The following is a 6,000-nucleotide window of genomic DNA, read 5'->3' as shown; positions in this document are numbered from 1 at the left end:
CAACAATATATCATTCTTCTTTTGATTTTTTCAATCATTTAAAAATATAAAAGCCATTGTTAGCTTGCAAAATGAGATAGTGGGCCAAATTTGCCTATGGGCTATAATACTGACTCCTGTTCATTCTTTTGTTTTTTTGTTTGTGTAGTACCTAGTATGTGTCAGGTACTATGGTAGGCCTGGGGAATATAATGGCTAACAAGATAGACATGGTCCCTGTCCTCATGGAGCTTATGCTATAATAAAGAAATATATAATTAGAATAAACTCTTAATAAACAGCTATGAAGAAAAATAAAGGATGCTCTAAACTGTGAGTTGTAATGTAGACTAGGAGACTTCCTTGACAAAAACTGAAAAATTAGTATAAATCGTCATAGTGAAATAGGGGTTGGGAAGGAGGAAAATATGTCAGGCACAGCCCTTTGACAGCTCTGAAAGTCCCACCTGCCTGGAAAATGCAAAGTGAAGGGGAGACAGTTAAGATGGAGAAATAGGTAAAAGTAAAAGTCTAGTAGGTCTTTATTTAGAGCAGCAGAAAGCCACTGAAAGCTTTCAATCAAAGCAATGACATGGTCAGATTTGCATTTTTAAAAGATCACTAACTACAGTGTGAAGAATAGATTAGTAAGGAGCAACAGTGGTGACTATAATAGGCAAAGGGTGCCCTGACCGGTTTGGCTCAGTGGATAGAGCGTCGGCCTGCGGACTGAGGGGTCCCAGGTTTGATTCCAGTCAAGGGCATGTACCTTGGTTGTGGGCACATCCCCAGTGGGAGGTGTGCAGGAGGCGGCTGATCAATGTTTCTCTCTCATCAATGTATCTAACTCTCTATCCCTCTCCCTTCCTCTCTGTAAAAAAATCAATAAAATATATTTTAAAAAATAAAAATAAAATAGGCAAAGGGTTCTAGACTCCAGATGCTAAGCTCTAGAATCAATATTACTGCTGTACCATGCAAGGCACTATTTTTAATATTTACATGTATTAACTCATTGAAATTTCACAACAACCCCTAAGTAAACATTATTCTCTTCCCTTTATAGAGGACACTTAACTACATGCTCTCTCTCAATTTCTTCCCTTAGTTCACCCTCAGTTGCCTCTAATTTACAGAATTCTGGAAAGCAATTGCAGGAAAGAGGTAAGAGTGAGGAGGAAAGAGGAGGCAGAAAGAAATAAAGAAGGTATGTTTTGTGGGACCAAAGCCTTGTCTCAGACCCAGTCTCTTTTCCAAAAGATTATATTGTTGACTGGGAATAGGGGCCAAATTCAACAAGGGTATCTGTGGCAGTACTCACTGCTACAAATATATACCCAACACCATGTTTGGGACATATTTACACTAAAAAAGCCCCCACTGTTGATCTAAAAATCAAATCTGACTAGGCATCCTGTATTTTATCTGGCAAGTTTACACTAAGAAAACAAACACATTCCCTCCCATTAACTTAGATGTCAGCTGGAGACACCTGGCCCCTTATGATTTAGAAAATGAGCCCGAACAAGTTCAAAAGCCTTCCCAAAGATTTTTGTGATTACCAGGGCAGGGGTGTGGGATGGGGAATTCTGTGTTCACCTTTGACTCCAGATTCATTCTTTCTCCCTGACAACTCACTTCTGAGCTCTTCCAATGTCCAGAAAACCAACAAACCTATGAGAGGGGTAGATTTCACAGGAGAACTGGGAGTTGAAGGGAGCAGTCTCATCCAGGCACAGCTTCACAAACAGCTCAAAGCAGTGTTTTAGAATCCTTCCAGACACCTACCACCAATGGTTTCTCATGGCCCTTTGCCATGATCCCTGGGTCACTCCCCCTCTTGACACACACCCTTTTCCCTCCTCTGCCTTCTCCACATTCTCCTAGTAGCAAAGAATTCTTCTTCTCCTATCGAGCAAATTCTCAAACTAAGCAGTTTTGACTCCCTCTCTAAAGCTTTGTCATCAGCTGATATCTAAGACCTCAGGGTCTCAATCACTTATTCAAAACAAAGACAATTTGAAATTCTCCCCAAAAAGAATTCTGATGCCAGCAGTTGAGACAATATTCACTCTATTTTTAAACCGTAGTCATGATTTTTTGTTGTTGTTGTTAGCATGCAGGAAAAAGAAGGCTATCTCTTTTGGTTGTATCCAGTTGGGCCCATTTTTACTACTTACATCATCATTTTCTTGGAAAAGTTTAATTGCAGTATGCCCTGTGCCTAGACACATCATAAGTTTAAGAAAATGAATGTAATGGGCAGTATTTTGAATTCCATTAGGGTTTCCAGAAAAACATGTTTTTTTCTCTGCCTTTAAATCTGATTCCAAATTAAAGCTGATTACTTTTGTCAAGGTAAAGAAAGAATGTATTGGTAAATACCATAATTGGCTATAGCTGGAAGCATTACTTGATCTTTTTTGGGAGAAAAAAATGAAATATACTACCAGGTAAACTCCTCAGGAAAGAGAGAAGAGAAAGGGTAAAAGGGACAGAAAGGTATGAAAAACATGGTCTCTGTGGAACCAGTGCATGTGCCTTGGCTCAGACCCTATTCCATTATCATTTCCAAGTTTATCTTCTAAATTTAGCTTTACTTGCCTATTTTCCGGATGGTTCCTAGATAAACCAGGTAAAGATACACAGATATAATAATCCTGATAGACAATTAGAATAATACAAAGATTTACAAATACATATTTCTGTGAGGTCCTCTATAGCAAAATGAAAGAGAATTTGATCAATCATACAGATATATTTAAAATTAGCTTTGCCACAATTATCTCAATATTTAGTCATCTATTGATTAGTCTGTTTTTTTATTTTTGTTTAAACTATAAAAACCTTAATATTTTATAAATAAATGTTTTCCAAATAAAACAAATGAAAACCTTGATGTTTTACTCTCTTTCTGCAAGTGTAAGTTTGGCCTAAATTTTAATGTATTAATAACTGACGTTGAGACTATATGTATATTTATATTTATGTATTAACCATATATTAATTATGTAAATGATGAGCTGATTAATAACATCCACACTGACAATATAATACACCAGAAATTGTTTTTATTTTCTACATATAATAAAAATACCAACATAGTAAATATTTTACAAATCAACTAAAAAAATAAAAAACCCTTTCAGTAAACTACTCCTTTAATATAGCAAAAAGCCCAGAGTAATAATTAGATAATATTCTGAATGGTCCTTCAGAGAGACATCTTACCTTTAAAGAAATATCCTCTTATAGTGAAGCAATGTAAATCTTTATCTGTGAGGGGTTTTCCCCCTCAAGAAAATACTCAACTTTCCACGTCCCAGTACTTGAGCAGGTCACATTTTCCAACTTTTATAAACTGTATGTAAATATCTGATGGCTGTTGTAAAATCCCACTCAACACAATTTAGTATTTTGGATCTATTTATAGAAGTCCTGTTATATGAACCTTTTTTAGCCTGTACATGTCAGCCTGGTAATTTTCATGCAAATAAGAAAACCATTTGTTCTAGCCTCCAAAATGGTATGATATCAAAAGTGTCCTTGTGACTGAGGAATGTCCTGCAAAAGCAGCAAAAATGTGGGCAATAGCAAGTCTAAAGTGGCAATGCTAATGGGAGACCCATGGCTCTTCCTGGCCAGCAGAATGGCGTCAACAGGCATTGCTGAGTGATGGCAAGGGAAAAAGCATCTGGGCTTCAAGTCAGTCTCTTGCCTGATGGAGATTCTGCCAGCCTCAGAGAATCTGGGTTGGAGTTGTTGTTTTTAATAGCAATCACATTACGGACCCCAACCTATAATTCTTGCTCCATCTCATACTATTCTGATACTTGGATGAAATTGGTTTATATGCTATTCCCAGGATTCCTTCATTACTCTTGCCTAAATCACGAGAAAGGTCTCAGAAGAGTAGGGTCCAAGAAGGTTAATAGAGAAATCAAGAGAGTAGCATTTAATCATGGTGGCATCAGAGCAGCTGAGATAAAGAAGCCTGGCGGTAGCCCCCATAAATTGCCCTAAGAAACCTATAAATGAAACTGAGGAGGGTGAGAATAAAACAAGACAACAGAATCATTAAGACCTCTCAGCTTATTCAATACCCATGAACAGACAAGCCAAATAAGGCATAAACTATTGTCAGTGTTTGGAGACTGCATTCAAGTGTCTTAAAGAATCTGGAAATAAATAAGGATCTAAAGGTCATCTTCAAGTTCATTGTAAAACCAACACATAATGCTTTAGAGAGGAGAAATCCAAAGTCACCATAAAGAGAAAGGCTCCAAACTCTACAAGACTTTGAAAAGAATGAAGTGTGACATCATACCTAGTGGGGTAAAAGTCCATCAGGATAGGAATGGTTAGCCATGGAGGCAGAAAAATAAAAAGTCACAGCCAACTGCTGACAGCCTTCATCCAAACCTTTATGGAGAGAGAACCTGTTGATCGAAGGAGTCAATGTGTCAATCCCAGTGGCAGAAATACTATTATTACATGTGTTCTACATGTGCTAACTTACTAACTTCCTAAAAATATCATGCAATCCTGTATTGGTAGAGGTGTTTTCATCACAAATGGCAGAAACCAACCATAACTAGCTTAAGCAAGAAGAGCACATTTGTGAGAGAATACAAGGATATCTCCAGGAAGGGCAAAGCCACTGGGCCTCTGAAGACCTAGAAGATGAAGCCACAGACACTGCCACAGGCTCTCTCTCTCTGGTGCCCATCGTCCTAGTCTCAGTATGTTGACAAAATTGGGTTTCAGAGCTTGTAAGGCTAAGGCTAAGGCTTAGGCTCTCAACAATGACACAATGGATGTAATTTCCACCATTTGGGTAATTTCAGGCTCCTAGAGACAGTTTCTGGCCTTTCTGACATGAAAGTCCTTTTCTTAATAAAACATTTTTATTTCATTCGGCTGGTGTGGCCCAGTGGTCGAGCATTAACCTATGAACCAGGAGGTCATGGTTTGATTCCCAGTCAGAGCATATGCCCAGGTTGTAGGCTCATCCCCAGTGAGGAGTGTGCAGGAGGCAGCTGATCAAAAATTCTCTCTCATCCCACTGGAAAAAAAAGAACATTGTGACATAACCCAAATCAAGGCAGTCTTGGCTAAGGAGCAGTTCGCATCAGGAGCCAAAATACTATATGATTATTAGTTTTCTGACATGTCCAAGAAGTTCACTGCCTCTTCAACAATCAATCCACAAATATATGTGTAGTGTATACACACACACACACACACACACACACACACACACACATATATATATATATATATACTAGAGGCCCGGTGCACAAAAATTTGTGCACTCGGGGTGGGGGGGTGTCCCTCAGCCCGGCCTGTGCCCTCTTGCAGTCTGGAACCCCTCAGGAGATAACGACCTTCTGGCTTAGGCCTGCTCCTGGGTGGCAGAGGGCAGGCCCAATCCCTAGGTGCAGCCCCTGGTCGGGCTCAGAGCAGGGCTGATTGGGGAGTTGGGGCGCCGCCCCCTGTCATGCACAGAGCAGGGCGGATTGGGAGGTTGTGATGCGACCCTCAGTCACGCTCAGGGTGGGGCTGATTGGGGGGTTGGGGCACAGCCCCCTGTCACACTCAAGGCAGGGTCGATGGGGAGGTTGCGGTGCCACCCCGTCACCCACAGAGCAGGGCCAATCAGGGGGTTGGGGCGCTGCCCCCTGTCACACACAGAGTAGGGCCGATAGGGGAGTTAGGGCACCACCCCCTGTCACCCACAGAGCAGGGCCGATCAGTGGGTTGGGGCGCCGCCACTGTCACACTCAGGGCAGGGCCAATGGGGAGGTTATGGCTCTACCCTGTCACACACAGAGCAGGGCCTGTGGGGGGGGGGGGGGGTTGGGGCGCCGCACCCTATCACACACAGAGCCGCAGGGCGATCAGGGGGTTTGGGCGCTGCCCCCTGTCACGCTGATCCAGTGCCAGGAGGCCTCGCGGCTCTGCTGATCCCGGTGCTGGGAGGCATATTACCCTTTTACTATATAGGATAGAGGCCTAGGG

Source organism: Myotis yumanensis, unplaced genomic scaffold (assembly GCF_028538775.1).
Source record: "Myotis yumanensis isolate MYYU_CA2020_CCGP unplaced genomic scaffold, mMyoYum1.0.hap1 SCAF_1, whole genome shotgun sequence".
Taxonomy (NCBI): Eukaryota; Metazoa; Chordata; class Mammalia; order Chiroptera; family Vespertilionidae; genus Myotis; species Myotis yumanensis.
Note: the sequence above shows the minus strand (reverse complement) of the source record.